This window comes from Lineus longissimus, chromosome 14 (assembly GCF_910592395.1).
Source record: "Lineus longissimus chromosome 14, tnLinLong1.2, whole genome shotgun sequence".
NCBI lineage: Eukaryota > Metazoa > Nemertea > Pilidiophora > Heteronemertea > Lineidae > Lineus > Lineus longissimus.
This window is the reverse complement of record NC_088321.1, coordinates 7,914,488-7,935,123: the sequence shown is the minus strand read 5'-3', so window position 1 is coordinate 7,935,123 and position 20,636 is coordinate 7,914,488. Positions and strand designations below refer to the sequence as shown.

The 20,636-nt window shown below is 43.2% G+C and overlaps 1 pseudogene; it reads right to left on the bottom strand.

Moving 5' to 3' along the window:
- Positions 1-968: 968 nt before the first annotated feature.
- LOC135499242 (transcription initiation factor IIE subunit beta-like) lies at positions 969-20,622 on the bottom strand (annotated as a pseudogene).
- Between the last annotated feature and the right edge of the window lie 14 nt (positions 20,623-20,636).

Genomic DNA, 20,636 nt, shown 5'->3' with positions numbered 1-20,636 from the left:
AGAAGAAGATGACGTTTTCTTTGTCTGCAATGAAATGTCACAACTGTCTCCGCCGACGTTGTCCTGTATGTCCTAGCAGACGATTTTGAAATACATGATGTCCCACACCCGCACTTCAGTGGCGCCGGTGTGAATAAATCTACTTGCGTGAATGGTCAATGGCTCATGACGTCATGAAATAATTGCGTCACGAGGAAGGAAACAATGGGAATCATGGTAACTGTGGTTGCGGTGCGTCGTGAAAGCAGGATCGGCAAGCGCGGCCCGTATGGAATGCGACAAACTGTACCGGAACCAGAATTGTCATGGGTCTGCACAAATTTTTTCAGATTCGATGGACATGATGGATATATGAATTTTGTTTACACTTTATACACACGTAACCATTACACTCACTATGTTGTGTGAGTTACTATAGAAATGCACCCAAAAACTCTTCTCGTTACAAGCGTCAGGCGACCAAACACATTGATATAAGGACTACCATGGGTTTGACTCTCAAACGGATCACCGCAGTTATGTCTTTGTGTCCTTGAGCGAGACACTCAACCCTCGTCGTTTCAAATGGAACCAAGGCTCAGTCTACCTTTTACCTTTGCCAGAGCAAGCATAAGACTCCACCAAGTGAGAAACATTCATTTCAATAAACCAAACCGTAGTGGCATGTAAAAATACTTATCCTGGGTTGGAGGAGAATACTCCCTGGAGAAGAAGGCCTTAAAGTCCCCTGCTAAAGGAGAGTTGTATTCCGAGCTGTCCCTGGAGGACCACACCTCCAAATGCAAACACCTGACAAAGTAGAATTTTCTCGAAGAAAGATGCTCACCCTGCCTTTGAGGAAAATACTCCCTGGAGGAGAATACTAGGCAGCCGGCAGTGAAAGGGTTACCAATAAAGCAGTGATGAACGCCAACAACACTTTCAACAAAATAGAAACCAGACAGAAAACCAACCAACAGAAAACAGACTTCGAACAACAAAACGTTTTATTTGATTCATTTCTAAAAACATCCCCATCCACATCTTTTTAACTAAGTATCTTTCAAACTTTTACTGAGGCAGGTTTGCGCAACACTCAGTCTAATTCAACACGTTTTGTTTTCGTTCCCTCCGGGTGCACTGGTTTCCTCCTACAAAACAAATTGCCCAAATACCGTTTCAGTGTGGGTTTAAATAAACAAATGCAACGATTCCAGTCTATTCAGACATTTCGTACAATTGGTACTTTTTCAATGAATGACTTTACAAATTTGGTCAACCAGGTTAAATACTATTGCGAACAGAGAATGTAGTTTACGCTACGTCTTAACAAAAGTCAGCCGCGATACCCCAACGTGTTCAGGTTTGTTGTTGTTTATATGCGATTTTATTGGTTGAGGTTTGTGGGGGGCGTGGCTTCCTAGAAATTTAGTGCCAAATACCGTTTCAGAGCAAATGAAAATTAGGAACCAATCAAGAGCGGCCGTGCCCCGAGCTCAATCTTATTAAAGGGACAACCTGGAAATTACCTGGCCAGTAGGAAAATGTGCCAGCTTGACACCATGCGTCACCACTGGTAGTATTACACTGATGCCGTTCTCTGATAACGATTTTCACCTGTGTTGGAAGGCAGTTCTGGGCATGGCTTGCGAATTTCAGGCAGGCCTAAATTTACACCCCGTTCTTGTGCATTTGTTATTGGACTTCAATGACTTTTCAATTATCCCGTTTGGAGATATCACGCTCCTGCAGGAAGCCATTTTTGTAATGAAAAAACCAACATATCTCATGCCCAAGTTGTCCCTTTAACATGCTTAAGGACATGGTTTGTCAGCGACCGTGTTCTCCATTTAACTTTGAACATCGATGTCAATCAAGTGATGCATGCAACCGAACAGTCATAACGATTTCCACCTTTTGGCAACGCATATAGTCACGGCAGACACTTTTCTCCATAAAATCTTCAGCAGAATTCCAACCAATCAGACCCGACCTAACTCATTTCTGAATTACTTCAGCCAATCACACAAGTCCTTACAAAATTGATAACTGTCTCACTTGTCCACGTTTGAATAGTCTTCTAACAAGTTTCCTAAATGGTCGTTATGTGATTTGAATGTCTTTTTTCGATTGCCACCTTTTCGTTTTCGTTTCTGTACTGGAGCCTGAAACAGAGGAAGACATTATCAGTAATGGGAGGGGTGGGTTAAAGAGACGACCATGGCCTGGTAATCACCTGGCCAGGAGGATAATACCTCTGTCTGCCACCATGTGCCACCACTGGTAGCATCGTACTGAAGCTGATCTCTTATAATGATTTTTGCGGACGGACACCACCTGGTTAGACTGTGCACTCCAACTAAGTGATGGTAGCGAGCACGAGAGAAACACACTCAAATCATAACACCAGCTTTGCCGGTGGATCTATAGGAGAAAGCCCCTCCCACTGGCTGGCTGTGGAAAGGCTTACTACCTCTCACAGCGCAGAGAAACTAGTGACATCAACTACAAACTAGATTGAGAAATCTGCTTAACAGCAAATTAAATGGGCCCCCGAGTATTGGATGGAGGGAGCATTGGGTTATCCTAGCGATAGTAAACTGTTGTATGGATTACATTATCCTAGCCAGAGAATGAGGGTGGAGACAGTTCTTGGTAAGTATAGTTCAGAGTGCATCACTCACTGAGTGAGGTAAAGTCTTGGGTTTGAAAGTGTTGGGGAAAGTGTTTGAGGCTTGTTTCTGTTAAAAACATTGTTGACACCATTCTCAGTTGCTGCTTTGCTGATCTTGGACAGTGTTTTATCAGTTCAGCTACTGAGGTAGGCCTAAAACACTTTCTCCAACACTTTGAAAACAGAAGACTTGATGTTACCCATTGTCTGTGTAAGGGGTGGGTCTGTAAAAAGACATGTTTGAGATGAAATTGAAATAGCATTGAGAATTAAAGATGCTTTCCCAATGCTTGACTGGTCCGGCAAGAGGCATTGCCAGGAAAACGTGACGTCATTTTGGCCATTCTTCTTACCGCACGCCCTCCCTCTCCGTAAAACTTGCAGACATGGTGTGAAGTGGGAGGGCGCACAATGGGAACCACACTGCCGCGATGTTAATAGTTTCTATTTATAGAATTCAGCGGCAGAGATTTTAATCACGGAAAAAGTAGATTAACTCGGCTAATCTCAATGGATTTTACCCAGGAATGTTTTCAAGGCGAGAGAAACATCTGATTTAAGTACTGCGCTTATTAGATTTCATGTTCATGCCGAAGATTGGCCTAAAACGTGGACGAAAAGAGTGCATTATCGAGTGTTGGAGAGGTCACGTGATTGGACGAGAAACCTGAGCGAAAACAATACTAACTCCAGCTCCCAGAGGGAGGAGCTGGAGTCATAAAAACGCATCTAAAGCATCGAAATATTCTGAGTTTTGAAAAATCGTTTTGCGATAGTCCATGAATCGAATTGGGTTTCTTTATAATACCTCCATCGTCCCATCGCTCGACCAACTCCTGAGAATAATGACGTCATTATGACGGGGCGGAGCTTATGCTAATGTATCAGCGTCTCGCCTCTGCGCATGTCACAGCGCATGTCAGATTGAATCGCGACTTCGGCATGTTGGGAGAAGACGATCAGACGAATCTCAGCATAAAAGCGTCAATAACATCAAAATGAGCCGAAATTTTGAAAAGTCTTTAGTGACGTCCCTTGGATGGGGGTATGCTTGGTGGGTTTGGGGTGAAAGATTTTTGGTTTGTTGAGCTGTTTCAGAGAACACTCACACTAAAGTTTGGTAACAGATAGAATGCAGAATTCCAGCAATATCAATATGGTCCCCAGACTATGTGGTCTGGGGCCCATAAATAGAACAGTGAGCAGTGACGGACACTCTGATCATAACACCAGCTTTGGCGGTGGATCTATAGCCCCTCCCACTGGCCGGCTGTGGAAAGGTTAACTACCTCCCACAGCGCATAGAAACTAGTGACATCAACTACAAAATAGAACAGTGAGCAGTGACGGACACTTTGACCATAACACTAGCTTTGGCGGTGGATCTATAGGAGGCAGCCCCTCCTACTGGCCGGCTGTGGAAAGGCTAACTACCTCTCACAGCGCATAGAATTAAACTAGTGACATCAACTACAAAATAGAACAGTGAGCAGTGACGGACACTCTGATCATAACACCAGCTTTGGCTGTGGATCTATAGGAGGCAGCCCCTCCCACTGGCCGGCTGTGGAAAGGCTAACTACCTCCCACAGCGCATAGAAACCAGTGAGATCAACTACAAAATAGAACTGTCAAGTTGCGAGAGTGAGCAGTGAGTGTGGGTATACATTTTCATCAATGACTGTGGGGACACAAATTTCTCGGAACAGCCTTGCGGCATACACATTCAACTACGCAACAATATATCAGGGCTGTACCATCAATTATACACCACCCATTGAAGCTACCGCAACCTTTGCCACCGGATGCAGTTCATACCTTGGAACGGCCTTGCCGCATACACGTACCATTACAAAACAATTCATCAGGGCTGTTCCATCAGTTTTGCACCACCCATTGAAGCTATCGCAACCTTTGCCACAGGCTGCAGTTCATACCTTGGAACGGCCTTGCCGCATACACGTACCATTACAAAACAATTCATCAGGGCTGTTCGATCAGTTTTGCACCACCCATTGAAGCTACTGCAACCTTTGCCATAGGATGCAGTTCATACCTTGGAACAGCCTTGCGGCATACACATACCATTACATAACAATACATCAGGGCTGTTCCATCAGTTATGCACCACCCATTGGAACTTACTGCTGTTTTTGCTCCGACGTCCTGCATGGTAGTGATTCCCCGCTGGTCCAGGTACTCATCTATCTTATTTTCATCTACCCCATCTACGGACACGCCTCGCCATAATTTTATAAATTCTGAATAAAAAGCAGAACATTTTGAAAGGGCATTGTAGTCTTGTAGTGAAAGGCCTACACTGTTGTCTTCATTGTATTTTATAGTGCCACAAATAAAACTTCTTAACAAGAGGCCCAAGGGCCTGGCGCTCAGCTGAAATATATGAACATGGAAAGTACCCGATAGATCTCTTTCAACCTCAGTTTTGTCAATATATCAGGCAAACATACCAAAGTAAAAAGACTTTTAAATGGTGACAAATATGCCACTTATTAGTCAAATCTAAGTGCCTGAGCCAGGCTGACCTTGAAAAGTAGGTCAAATAGAAAGCCCATGTGATATCATGTAAAGGAGACTTATTGTACACCAACCATAAAATTCATGTCACTCTGGATACAGCAAAGGCTTTAAAATAGAAAAAAAAAACCAAGATGGCCGCCCACCAAATTATTCAAATGAAATGGCCAGGGCCATTGTGCTCACCTCATGTGGAGGAAAGATGGATAAAGAGCATGGTATTGTGTCATGTAGTGTTAGGTTTGATGTAGGTCCAAGCAATTACTATTTCCCCAAAATGGCCAATTTACAGTACATTCGACCTCTGTGACCTTGAAAAGTAGGTCAAATCAAAGAAGACCCGGGTGACACATTGAATGGTTGTTAGAATTAGATGTACCTATGATATGAAATTGGTGCCAATCGGGCAAGTCATTACTAGGAATAATGGCATTTTGAAGAATTTAGGATTTGGCCCCCTCCCTGGAGGCCAAACGGCAAATCAGATCGCACCAAACTTCGGTACCTGAGATCACCTGACCAAGGGGTACATGTGTACTTAATTTGTGATCAATAGTCATTGCAGTTAAGAAACGTGCCATCGTTACAGCCTGACGGCGAATTTACGCCATTTGACCTCTGTGACCTTGACAAGAAGGTCAAATTAAAAACCTGTGTGACATATACTGTATGGTGGTTAGATGTATCCATGATATCAAATTGGTGGCAATCGGGCAAGAAGTTAAGGAATAATCACATTTTTAAGGTTTTTGGATTTTGCCCCCTGGTGGTCAAGTGGTGAATCATATTGGACCAAACTTCGGTCCCTGAGATCACCTGACTAAGGGGTAAATGTGTACCAAATTTGGTATCAATAGTCATTGCAGTTTAGAAACGTGCCATCGTTACATCCTAACGGCCAATTTACACCATTTGACCTCTGTGACCTTAAAAAGGAGGTCAAATCAAAAACCCGGAGGATATATGATGCACCTTTGCTAGAAGTACCTACCATATTTTTTTCAAAATTTCCCGACTACTATTAAGGGAGATATTGCATATTTTCACTTTTAACGTTTGGCCCCCTGGTGGCCAAACCATGAAACGAATCGGACCGAAACTTGGTCTCCAAGGTGTCATTACATAAGGGTACATGTGTACCAAGTTTCAACTCAATAGCTTTAACAGTTACGAAACGTGCCCTGCTAACGGACGACGGACGACGACGACGACGACGCCTACGACGGACGCCACGGTATGGAATAAGCTCACCTCTGCTAAGAGGTGAGCTAAAAAGTAAAGAAAATGTATTTACAAGTGAAAAAAGTAAAAATTAAAAAAAAAAAAAATTGACCCGAAGTGGGATTGGAACCCACAACCTTCAGAGTCATACAAGAGCGGGAAATTCAAATCAAGCTTAAACTAGGTCAACACAGATTTTGGCTCAGTAACGCCAACTGGTAGTATCAATCAAAACTACTCTTAGTAGTTTCAAGACCTACATGCATGCGGTCCTTTTCAACTTTATTTCAAGCTTCTATCTGCTTGAATAAAGCGCCAAAAAATTGTTTTGTGATTTAGGCTTTTTGCCCTCTGGTGGCCAAACTGTTAATCCTGCCGGACCCACACTTTGTCTATTCAGGAGTCCTGAAGGGTCTAAATGGCTTATAGGGAAAATCTATCGCCTATCTGCCATAGTTTTGAAACGTGCCTGTTTAACGGACAGACAGACAGACAGACAGACAGACAGACAGACGGACATTCATTCTTCCATTTACTCATATGAATAGCTCAGCTTGTCAGCTGAGCTAAAAAATGGAAGCTCATCAAAGTCCTGAAAGGTCTCGGGACAGTGCGGGGTTAAAACATTCGAAACTAGATGACAACCTCTACTGTAGTTGGAAAAAACAAGCAAACAAACTGTACTTGATATCAGACTCATAGTACTTTGAAAACCAAAAGCTTTCCTATGCAAATGAGAACCACTGAGCAATCAGAGTGTCCTTACCCTCGTCAACTGTGAAGTCAAAGCTCTTATCGTTGTAGAAGAGGATTTCTTTTTTATCGGCGGGTCGCGTGATTTTGGTGATTTGGCTGCCCAATTGCTGTAGAAAGTAAGATTGAACAGTCTTTCAATTCATGAGAAATTGTGATAGAAAGTAAGATTGAACAGGCTTTCAATTCATGACAAATTGTGATAGAAAGTAAGATTGAACAGGCTTTCAATTCATGACAAATTGTGATAGAAAGTAAGATTGAACAGGCTTACAATTCATGAGAAATTGTGGTAGAAAGTAAGATTGAACAGGCTTTCAATTCATGAGAAATTGTGGTAGAAAGTGAGATTGAACAGGCTTTCAATTCAGGAGTAATTATGGTAGAAAGTAAGAAAGTACCACCCCCTCTGGTCCTTCTAAATGTTTGTCCAGGTCATCCCTATACATGACCTTCATGACCTAATGTCGTGACCTTAATGACCTTATGTCGTGTACGACGTTAGATTTCAACACAGTATGTAATGCATTGTGATGTCATTACTTCAAACATGCGTCGTCCTCCTATTTTTGCAAGCCAGCTGATGGAACTTGCTGAACTTTTTAAGGAGTTAAGAATTCGGACTACTTTATCAATGCGCAAGATCAAGTGAAGTTTAAACAATCCAAAGTAGAACCTCTCTATTAAGGACACCCTCAGGACTGACAAGTACTAAGTAGAGAGGTGTCCTGATTAGAGAGGTCAAATTGAATGGAAACAACCAATTTGGGACCAAAGCTAGTGTCCTTAATAGAGAGGTGTTCAGATTAGAGAGGTCAAATTGAATGGAAACAACCAATTTGGGACCAAAGCTAGTGTCCTTAATAGAGAGGTGTCCTGATTAGAGAGGTCAAATTGAATGGAAACAATCAATTTGGGACCAAAGTTAGTGTCCTTAATAGAGAGGTGTCCTTAATAGAGAGGTTGTCCCTTATATAAAGGTGTCCGCTAAGGGAGGTACCACTGCATATAAGTTTTAAAACGCATTCTTCCAACCAGCCAACCAGCATGTTCAAAGAAGCTTAGACAACGGTCTAAGAGATTGCAGTGTGAAACTCATTGACTGTCTTTACCTCATGTTAACTCTTCCTGGAAAAATATCATAATTTGGTTAAAAGTGATCAAAAACCTATTGTATTTTGAGCAAGCCTTGTCACTGATGACAAGAGCATCGTACCAATACCCTATGAAGCCACAGTCCAATATCATAACAATACCAGCGTCATTACCCTTTGATCTCTGCAGGAGAGTTGGAGTCCACTGAAGGCTACTGTCGACCTATGTGGTATCTTTTACTTGTCCTGGCATAGGCACTCAGGTACAAGGGACCACGGCTATCAGTCTCATCCGACAGACCCTCACGTATTTCATACATTGTAGGTTTTGTGCTGAGCCAGGAATGTTCTGTTGGAGAATCTTATAGTATCCCTTTAAATTATTTGTATTGTAGTTGTGCTGCATAAAGTTAGATGGCAGCACAATCTAGTTCTTCTCATTCTCTCCTTTATTCCAACATATGTAATTCAAGGCCTTCTCAGGGTTTGACCCCTATCGCTCAATGCCAGTCCATTTATACCTTATGCCAAGAGCTGTTATCATACATTTCAAACCACTATATTTGCAGTTCTTCCTTCCTTTACCCCACCACGGCCACAGATGACCAGTCCCATCGGTCACAGTTCCTTGAGAAGGGGATCAAACCCGGGCCTTATTGCGGGGTAGGAAGCAGTGTTGACCACAAAGTTCCTTGAGAAGGGGATCAAACCCGGGCCTTATTGCAGGGTAGGAAGCAGTGTTGACCACACAGTTCCTTGAGGAGGGGATCAAACCCGGGCCTTATTGCAGGGTAGGAAGCAGTGTTGACCACACAGTTCCTTGAGAAGGGGATCAAACCCGGGCCTTATTGCAGGGTAGGAAGCAGTGTTGACCACACAGTTCCTTGAGAAGGGGATCAAACCCGGGCCTTATTGCAGGGTAGGAAGCAGTGTTGACCACACAGTTTCTTGAGATGGGGATCAAACCCGGGCCTTATAGCAGGGTAGGAAGCAGTGTTGACCACACAGTTCCTTCAGAAGGGGATCAAACCCGGATCTATTGCAGGGTAGTAAGCAGTGTTGACCACACAGTTCCTTGAGAAGGGGATCAAACCCGGGTCTTATTGCAGGGTAGGAAGCAGTGTTGACCACACAGTTCCTTGAGAAGGGGATCAAACCCGGGTCTTATTGCAGGGTAGGAAGCAGTGTTGACCACACAGTTCCTTGAGAAGGGGATCAAACCCGGGTCTTATTGCAGGGTAGGAAGCAGTGTTGACCACACAGTTCCTTGAGAAGGGGATCAAACCCGGATCTATTGCAGGGTAGGAAGCAGTGTTGACCACACAGTTCCTTGAGAAGGGGATCAAACCCGGGCCTTATTCCAAGGTAGGAAGCAGTGTTGACCACACAGTTCCTTGAGAAGGGGATCAAACCAGGGCCTTATTGCGGAGTAGGAAGCAGTGTTGACCACACAGTTCCTTGAGAAGGGGATCAAACCTGGGCCTTATTGCAGGGTAGGAAGCAGTGTTGACCACACAGTTCCTTGAGAAGGGGATCAAACCAGGGCCTTATTGCGGAGTAGGAAGCAGTGTTGACCACACAGTTCCTTGAGAAGGGGATCAAACCTGGGCCTTATTTCAGGGTAGGAAGCAGTGTTGACCACACTGTTCCTTGAGAAGGGGATCAAACCCGGGCCGTATTGCAGGGTAGGAAGCAGTGTTGACCACACAGTTCCTTGAGAAGGGGATCAAACCCGGGCCTTATTGCAGGGTAGGAAGCCGTGTTGACCACACAGTTCCTTGAGAAGGGGATCAAACCCGGGCCTTATTGCAGGGTAGGAAGCAGTGTTGACCACACAGTTCCTTGAGAAGGGGATCAAACCCGGGCCTTATTGCAGGGTAGGAAGCAGTGTTGACCACACAGTTCCTTGAGAAGGGGATCAAACCCGGCCCTTATTGCAGGGTAGGAAGCAGTGTTGACCACACAGTTCCTTGAGAAGGGGATCAAACCCGGGCCTTATTGCAGGGTAGGAAGCAGTGTTGACCACACAGTTCCTTGAGAAGGGGATCAAACCCGGGCATTATTTCAGGGTAGGAAGCAGTGTTGACCACACTGTTCCTTGAGAAGGGGATCAAACCCGGGCCTTATTGCAGGGTAGGAAGCAGTGTTGACCACACAGTTCCTTGAGAAGGGGATCAAACCCAGGCCTTATTGCAGGGTAGGAAGCAGTGTTGACCACACAGTTCCTTGAGAAGGGGATCAAACCCGGGTCTTATTGCAGGGTAGGAAGCCGTGTTGACCACACAGTTCCTTGAGAAGGGGATCAAACCCGGGCCTTATTGCAGGGTAGTAAGCAGTGTTGACCACACAGTTCCTTGAGAAGGGGATCAAACCAGGGCCTTATTGCAGGGTAGGAAGCCGTGTTGACCACACAGTTCCTTGAGAAGGGGATCAAACCCGGGCCTTATTGCAGGGTAGGAAGCAGTGTTGACCACACAGTTCCTTGAGAAGGGGATCAAACCCGGGCCTTATTGCGGAGTAGGAAGCAGTGTTGACCACACTGTTCCTTGAGAAGGGGATCAAACCTGGGCCTTATTGCAGGGTAGGAAGCAGTGTTGACCACACTGTTCCTTGAGAAGGGGATCAAACCTGGGCCTTATTTCAGGGGCTCCACCAATTATTGCCTCCTTCATATTCAGGATGAACAAACATACATTTTAACTTGTTGGTGTATAGCGATACAAAAACATACCCGAGTGTTATGAAGTACTCTGCATAACTGAGAACATGATCAATGGACTCTTCACTTGGGTGTATAGCACGGTATGCTTGAACTCCGTGATTTAATAGAGCATTCGAATTAAGGTTGGTGGCATTCGGGTGCAGCATGAGCCTGTAGAGAAGTTTGCAAAAAAAAAACTGAATTTGTAATATTGCAATGGACATCAATGGAAGATGCTAGGTTGGTGTCTATTGCAGCATAAACTTGTTAGAGAGTTTCTTAACCCTATAACACCTGGAGGCGCCCGGTGACAACCGCCGTCGATCTCACTGGAGAAAAAAACATGATTTCCAGGTAAAATAAAGTCGGGGCCAAGGGGAATAAGCCCTTGCGCTGGCTCTAGGTGTTATAGCGTTAAAGAGGACACTCGTGTCAGCTCGGCGCCTACCTGAATAACTCGCCCACATTTCGGCACAGCCTCTTCGACGTCGTCCATCAAAACACCGCCCAATCCTTTCAGGTCATTCCGCTCCAGCAATCACATTAACCCCCTCCGGTCTCGGATGTTATACTTCGGGCGGAAGACAAACTTATTGTCATCCACGACGTTGATCTTGGGATTGTTGACGAGGGCCTACAAGGGTTATGAGACATTAGAGAGGTTCAGATTTTGATCAGCAAACAAGGTGGCACTTTATATTCCAGGTCCCTGTCTGACTTTATCAAGACTTCGAAGTACAGTAGAACCTCTCTATTAAGGACACTAAGGGAACTGACAAGTGATGTCCTTAATAGAGAGGTATCCTGATTGTTGACGAGGGCCTACAAGGGTTACGAGACATTAGAGAGGTTCAGATTTTGATAAGCAAACAAGGTGGCACTTTCTATTCCAGGTCCCTGTCTGACTTTTTCAAGACTACGAAGTTCAGTAGAACCTCTCTATTAAGGACACCAACGGGACTGACAAGTGATGTCCTAAATAGAGAGGTGTCCTGATTGTTGACGAGGGCCTACAAGGGTTACGAGACATTTGAGAGGTTCATATTTTGATCAGCAAACGAGGTGGCACTTTACATTCCAGGTCCCTATCTGACCTTTTCACGACACCGATGTACAGTAGAACCTCTCTATTAAGGACACCAACGGGACTGACAAGTGATGTCCTTAATAGAGAGGTGTCCTGATTAGAGAGGTCAATTTGAATGGAAACAACCAATTTGGGACCAAAACTAGTGTCCTTAATACTAATAGAGAGGTTGTCCTTAATAGAGAGGTTATCCTTAATAGAGAGGTTATCTTTAATAGAGAGGTGTCCGCTAAGGGAGGTTCCACTGTAATAGCTTCAGTTTTTTCCTGGTGAAAAGAGATTCACCATGCGCATGCACAGTGGTAAGTGGAGCCAAAACTCTTCCATTATGTTGCTGAAAATTTTGGAACGTAATGATGATAGATACATAATCTGATTGATGCTAAGTGAGATATCGATATCAACGCTAATTAACCATTTATTCTTCCAAATATTGCAAAATGACAACTTGGACATGTTCTCAAAATATCAACATTTTTTGAAAATTTTCTTGATGACATGGAAGACAATGTCAGTCTGAGTACTGAACCCAAGATTTGGGGTGAAAACATCAAAGTCTAGTTGATTGAGAGGAAATATCGTTTTCATGGTGTTTTGAAGAATTACTGCCAAACCAGTATTGATATAAACATTTCGCTTTAACATCTATCAGATCATGTATCTATCATCAATATCCCGCATTTTCAGCGTTATATCACGCACAGTTTGCGGATGCAGACCACTTTAAAAATACCTTGTACCCAGGTCTTACAGGCTTTTCAGTCCTATACTACATTCATGCTCATGGATGGTCATCTGGCCCAGAATCATATTTTGGGTGCTGGATTCGAAAGGCTCTTGATACCAGTATGGGGCCATCCATTAAGTACAGTAGAACCTCTCTATTAAGGACACCTTCGGGACTGGCAAGTGCTGGCCTTAATAGAGAGGTGTCCTGATCAGAGAGGTCAAATTGAATAGAAACTACCAAATTGGGACCAAAACTAGTGTCCTTAATAGAGAGGTGTCCGCTAAGGGAGGTTCCACTGTATGTACGCATCAAACTTGGGATTTTGAGACCCCTCCCCTTGTACACACAATTTGGACAAAATTTACAGCTGTACGCATTTTCCCCAAAATTCCTAAACCGTCTCCCCTCTCAGTACGTACATACTCAATGGATGGCCCGTATCCTCATGAGATGCAGAAGATGACCCAAGGGAGGGGTGGTGTGCAGGGTGAGGGTGACCTTACATTGGTTGGTCTCAACAAGAATTTCATCAAATATCAGTATATTGGTCTTGCCCTGATGGTACCAGGGATAAAGTGAGTTTGGAGGAGGGTGAACAGTGGGAGGAAACAACCTACCTCAGTCAATAGCCATATTTCATCAAATATCAGTATAATGGTCTTGCCCTGATGGTACCAGGGATAAAGTGAGTTTGGAGGAGGGTGAACAGTGGGAGGAAACAACCTACCTCGGTCAATAGCCATATTTCATCAAATATCAGTATAATGGTCTTGCCCTGATGGTACCAGGGATAAAGTGAGTTTGGAGGAGGGTGAACAGTGGGAGGAAACAACGTACCTCGGTCAATAGCCATATTTCATCAAATATCAGTATATTGGTCTTACCCTGATGGTACCAGGGATAAAGTGAGTTTGGAGGAGGGTGAACAGTGGGAGGAAACTTACCTCGGTCGATAGCCATATTTCATCAAATATCAGTATATTGGTCTTACCCTGATGGTACCAGGGATAAAGTGAGTTTGGAGGAGGGTGAAGAGTGGGAGGAAACCTACCTCGGTCGATAGCCATATTTCATCAAATATCAGTATAATGGTCTTGCCCTGATGGTACCAGGGATAAAGTGAGTTTGGAGGAGGGTGAACAGTGGGAGGAAACAACCTACCTCGGTCCATAGCCATATTTCATCAAATATCAGTATATTGGTCTTGCCCTGATGGTACCAGGGATAAAGTGAGTTTGGAGGAGGGTGAACAGTGGGAGGAAACAACCTACCTCGGTCGATAGCCATTGTTTATGCCGTGCTCCGACATCAAGTTGATTTGTTTCGTCAAGAATGTCATCAATTGATAATGGATAAGTGTCTCCCTGTTGATGCCGTTGCTGAAATATTAAAAGCGGACGATACACGATTTTGACAATGCAATCTCTAGGAACGTTTCAATAAGTTAGGAATGAATCACTGAGACAAACAACTCACATCGGGTAGGCCCATGTTTCATCAGTGTCGACGCTGGCGTCATCAGGGCAAACTCTGCTGATTCAAAATCCTGAATTCCCGGCATTGAGTGCCAAGTCAGGATTCCAAGTCGTCTGGTATTCCTGAATTCCAATAATTCCGGTAATGTTTGACACAGCACTACAACATTCCTCGCACAAGCGTGAATAGTTTTGACGTACGATGAGATTGGAGGGACACCTATTAAGGACTTTGTGTAGCTTTTTCTAACCTACCTAGCTGCTGCTGATTGATTTCTTTAAAGGACAACTTCTATTTTTCCGATGGAGAGGAAAATAAGATATTTTTCCAAAACCGCGTTAATTTTATGATTGAAGAAGTCACCTGAAGTTCTATTGGCCTATATGAGCTAGTATCAGTTGGGGATTTGTTTTTCATTGTGAGCAACTTCGAACATGAGAGGCGCAGAAACAGGGTGAGTGCAGCCCAAAATCGCATCACGATATCCAATTTGATGGAATCCAATTTCCCTTCTTCTATCCTTCCCCTTCCTGGGCGTTTGCTCTGCACTTGGAGGTGATTTTCTCCACGGAGTATTCCTCCTCCAAGGCGGGATGAGCGTTCATGCGTGCCAGTATGGTTAGACGCCAGTTGGGTTTATTGGCCTAGCGACTACGCCTTCGGCAAGGCCTAGTGACTCCAGACTTCGGCCGGATGGAGTGTCACAACTGCCTTCGTCCAGCAATGTGTAAAACTAAAACCCTCAGTAAAAAGGGTAAAACAGCAAGGGAAATGTCATTGTTGGGTCTTCTGATGATTTCGGCACAATTTTAAAGACATTTTCTGGAGTCAAAGTGTAAAATGGCCCTAACTAAGTGTAAACAGGCCTGTGTGTGAGATTTCCCCCAAATGTGTAAGGTTAGGCAGCCCTGTAGAGTCCACGCAAGCTACTCATGTTTCTCACTTGGTGGGGTCTGTAACCTGCCCTGGCATAGACACCAGATTCAAGGAACCTCGGTTTTACATCTCATTCAAAGGACTGTGGAGAGCCGGGAATTTTCGTTCCTTGAAAGCCACGCCGGTTCATCCAGAAATACACTACTGGGTTCTACCCGGGATTGACCGGGGCCTTTTAAGTGGTAGTCAGAGTTCACCACTCAGCTATAAGGCTCCTTTATTCAAATTTGCACATACATTTGATCATTTTACTTCAGCGGCAAAACACTTTTCGGTACTTTTGTTCTGGTGGAAAAAACAGTCAACGAAACCAAGTGATTAGTATTCTTATCTTACCTTCATATATTTAACTATTTTTGCCAATATTCCAAACTTAAACTGTGAACTTCCTTGCATTGCCTTGTAGTTAAAATCGGCTGAAATGAATAAAACAGTAAACTCACTGAAAGGCTCAACTCATAAACATTTTCAGTTGCAATTAGAGTAGACCAAAACTAAAACAGCCACTCAAAAACTTTTCTGTTTTCGGCCAACAAGCAAAGCTATGAAAATCATTAGGCTTAATCTTTCATGCAAACTTGGCCTTCAAAATTCTTTCACAGCCAGTTTTAACTCCCGAAGCCGTCGAGTCTGTTTGAATCTTGATGTTCTGATTGAACTGGTTAACACTGGGACGCGGCCATCATACTGACCATTATGCCCCCGGTCTTTTGGCCAAAGGAGGGAAGTCCACGCCAGCTACTCATGTTTCTCACTTGGTGGGGACTTTAACTTGCCCTAGCGTAAACACCAGATACTAGGAGCTTTGGCTTCAAGGAATTGATACCGAACTGACGGTATTGATTGTCTCACCAAAACCGCGAGGTTGGAGCTAAAATGTAGACCAAAACCATAGCCAATATTTAAGCTCCATCCGAGCGGTTTTTGTGAGACAATCAATACCGACAGTGAGGTATCAATTTCTATTCTAAAACATCTCAAATGAAATATCGAATGATAAAGGCTACATTATCCATTATGATAACGAAATATTCTCACTCGGGTGTTTTGTCAAGTCTTATTCGAATGACTGTGAAGAGTCAGGAATATTAGTTCCTTAAATCTACAACGGTTCATCAAGAACACAAATCCTTGGTTCCGAATCTGGGCCGAATTGCGTGGTAACCCACAGTACTTTTATCAACCACTAGGCTATGAGGCTTTCAAACAGGTGTCTGCGATGGATCTGCCAAGTGTTCTTGCCAAGGATAATCTCTAATGAAGCTCTCCGATCCGTCAGCTGACGCAGATCTAGAGTTCTAACGTTGCCGCGTAATCGGATGCTGCAGACTTTGATGGCTTAGACATGTCCTCTGAATGAATCCAAGCAGCATACCAAAGACTGCCCTGCATTTGAGCCCCCAGGGAAAGAACAAACGAGGCTGGCCCAAAGTCAAATGAAGTAGGACTATGTCAGTGGAGCTGAAACTCATGGGGCTGACATGGGACGAGGCACAACGGGCAGCAAGAGACTGAAAAGGCTGGAGGTTGTGTTGTGGCCTTATGTGCCACTAGGGACGAAGAGCCCTAAGTAAGTATGAGGCTTTCAAGGGTAGGTGCTTACCAGGAGGACTATGTCAAAGGAGCTGAAACTGATGGGGCTGACATGGAACGAGGCACAACGGGCAGCACGAGACTGAAAAGGCTGGAGGTTGTGTTGTGGCCTTATGTGCCACTAGGGACGAAGAGCCCTAAGTAAGTATGAGGCTTTCAAGGGTAGGGTGCTTACCCTTAGGTTTTGGCGCTGGCCGTGCCTTCTTAGTACAGCGATCATTTTCAGTTCTTTTCTGGGCCTTTCTCTTTTCGACTGATGGTTGTGCTAGCGCCCTCTTTTTGAAAGCTTCTCTCTCCTTCAGCAATGCTGGATCCATCTAGAAAAAGAACGTGGTGAAATCAAAAGATTAGACGAACATTGGGTTGACAGTCATGACAGTTGTGGCCAGGAACCCCAACTTGCCCAAAATTATTATCGAGATCTGAATACACTTCAGATCGGATGACATATCAAAAACAACAGATTACAACTGAGATGTTTCAATACCAGTTCCCATGCCAAAGACTCAATAAACGGTTTGCGCAAATAAATTTCTGTGAAAAGTGCTTTTCAAAATGGCAGAAATTTATTATTTATTATTTTTCAAACTTACACTGCCTGTGAATCACAGGCAGTGTAAGTTTACCATGTGTTTTACAGTTGATCTAGTACTGACGTACCGGTGCAAGAAATAGCCGCCGGCTTCATTTGACATTTCATTGTTTTAATGCAGCTATCAAGCTTATGCCTGGACCCCCCTCCTCAGGCACTCGACGTTAACTCGCCAGTCCAGCAAATCCCTGAGGTTGGGAACCAGTCATAGATTCACCTGTCTCATGGAAATCACCAGGAGCGGATTCACCTCCAGTCATAACAATTCACCTTTGGGACTCACTTTTCTCTGAAAAGCGAGTGGAGACTCACCCCAAACTAGTCAAGCCTATACTTTTCCTAAGACAATGTAAACAGGGTCGAAAAAGATTTCAAAACGTCAATATAATGGCCGAATATTGTAATTTGATGCAAATTAAAAAGTGCTGAAACAATATAAGATTAAGAATGCAAAGCTTAATATCATCAAGTTTCAGGCCAAAAAAGTTTGACCTCTCAGTCTCAGGTGAAAATAGTTGGATTTTGTTGACAATTAATATCGATCATCAAGTTAGGCCAAAATAGTTGAACCTCTCTCACGTGAAAATAGTTGGATTTTGTTGACAATTAGGCCTTATATCATCAAGTTTCAGGCCAAAATAGTTTCACCTCTCTCAGGTGAAAATATTTGGATTTTGTTGACAGTTAATATCATCAAGTTTTAGGCCAAAATAGTTGAACCTCTCTCACGTGAAAATAGTTGGATTTTGTTGACAATTAGGCCTTATATCATCAAGTTTCAGGCCAAAATAGTTTCACCTCTCTCAGGTGAAAATAGTTGGATTTTGTTGACAGTTAATATCATCAAGTTTTAGGCCAAAATAGTTTCACCTCTCTCAGGTGAAAATAGTTGGATTTTGTTGACAATTAGGCCTTATATCACCAAGTTTTAGGCCAAAATTGTTTGACATCTCTCGGGTGAAAATAGTTCGATTTTGTTGACGATTAATATTGATCATCAAGTTTTAGGCCAAAGTAGTTTGACCCTCAGGTGAAAATAGTTGGATTTTGTTGACAGTTAATATCATCAAGTTTCAGGCCAAAATAGTTTGACCTCTCTCAGGTGAAAATATTTGGATTTTGTTGACAGTTAATATCATCAAGTTTAAGGCCAAAATAGTTTCACCTCTCTCAGGTGAAAATAGTTGGATTTTGTTGACAGTTAATATCATCAAGTTTTAGGCCAAAATAGTTTCACCTCTCTCAGGTGAAAATAGTTGGATTTTGTTGACAATTAGGCCTTATATCACCAAGTTTTAGGCCAAAATTGTTTGACATCTCTCGGGTGAAAATAGTTCGATTTTGTTGACGATTAATATTGATCATCAAGTTTTAGGCCAAAGTAGTTTGACCCTCAGGTGAAAATAGTTGGATTTTGTTGACGATTAATATTGATCATCAAGTTTTAGGCCAAAATAGTTTCACCTCTCTCAGGTGAAAATAGTTCGATTTTGTTGACGATTAATATTGATCATCAAGTTTAAGGCCAAAATAGTTTGACCTCTCTCAGGTGAAAATAGTTGGATTTTGTTGATCCAAGAAGGCGGATCTTCTATCAGAGTGAGATTAGAGTCGCCATCAGCATTTACACCTTCCCAAAGAGACAGAAAAAAGAGTTTCACTTCAATTTCAGATTCTCAGGTGTCAGCAGCTGTAATTTTGGGTCAAACTTACTACTTAACAGCCTCCACCAGAATTAAATGCATTAAAGTCATCAAAATAAAATATAATGGTCATAGGCCCTAAATCAGTAAATGAAATAAGGACATTTTCATTTTTCCACATTTCCTGATTGTTTCATGACATTTGTGTGAGCAACTGCAGAATAGCAGGGACACTCTGTGCTAAATGATAGGAATGTGTACATAATGTACAGAGGGACAGAGTGTACATAATGTACAGAGCTACTACTGTCCCGGCTATTCTGCAGACAAAGGCCAATTTGGGTGCTAGCTAGATTAGCGAGTTGTTGTCTAAAATATACCAGCGTCCACCACCCTGTCGGCGGCCGTGTTGGATTTGAACTGGATAGGGCTTCCTGGACCTGGTCAACACTGACAACAGACTACAGTCAATAGTGTCAATAGACAATACAGAGGTCAGAGCCGGTCTACCTAATGCGCGTCCGGAACAATTTGTGCGTCCGGAAGAGAAAGTGCGCGTCCGGAACAATTTCCTATGTAAATATGAACCTAATGTTGCATTAGATGGCTTAAATAGCATTTTAATTCCATGTAGAGAAAATAAAATTGGAAAAAATCTCCTTGGTGACTTTGTATTTTACAATTTTCAGCGGGGTGATTTGGGTGTTACACAGCCATCAAATCCCAGTTTACTGACGTTTCTCCTCAACAAATTGTTGTTGCAGTTGCAGAATTTCGATAGTAGCCGTGTTGTAATGGATTAGACTGGTATCTGGTGTCTCAGCACATGGAATGAATTTTGTTGACCCCCTTCCCCCGCCCCCCTCGATCCCCTCCCCTCCCCCCTAAAAGCGCAAATTGGCTTCACAATAATTGCTATTGCCCCTTATCCCACGGCACGCAAAGACAAACTCATACCGACTTAGACGACCACAATAGGAGAAGGCGCGTAAGGAAGTTAGGATATGAGTATGGCATTAGTAATTAACCACCTCGCTGAAAATTGTAAAATACAAGTCACCAAAAAGATTTTTTTCAATTTTATTTTCTCTACATGGAATTAAAATGCTATTTAAGCCATCGAATGCAACAATAGGTTCATATTTACATAGGAAATTGTTCCGGACGCGCACTTTCTCTTCCGGACGCGCAAACAGAGTTCCGGACGCACATTAGGTGGACCCGTCAGAGCCCAGCTGCCCCTGTGATTTTAGAGATAAGAGTCCGAGTAAGACAACATCTCAGTCTTACACCCAAATGTCATAAAAATTTTCAGGAAATGTGTTTCATGGTGTACTTATTACGTTTATGGCCACTAAATTTCATTTTGATGACTTTATGCCTGAATTTTAAACCAGGTGGACGCTGGTGCAGTGCATGATGAGATGAGTGGTGGACGCTGTTTCGCCGATCGGATGACTGGTAATTTTGGCGTTTTCAAATCGTCATCAAGCCAAAATACACGCATATGTCAACATATATTCGGCATAAGTCATTAGTAGTGTATACCTTTATAAATACAATTAAACAATTTTCAGTAGAATCTGACCAATAATAACGACAAAACTAGCGGAAGTGCG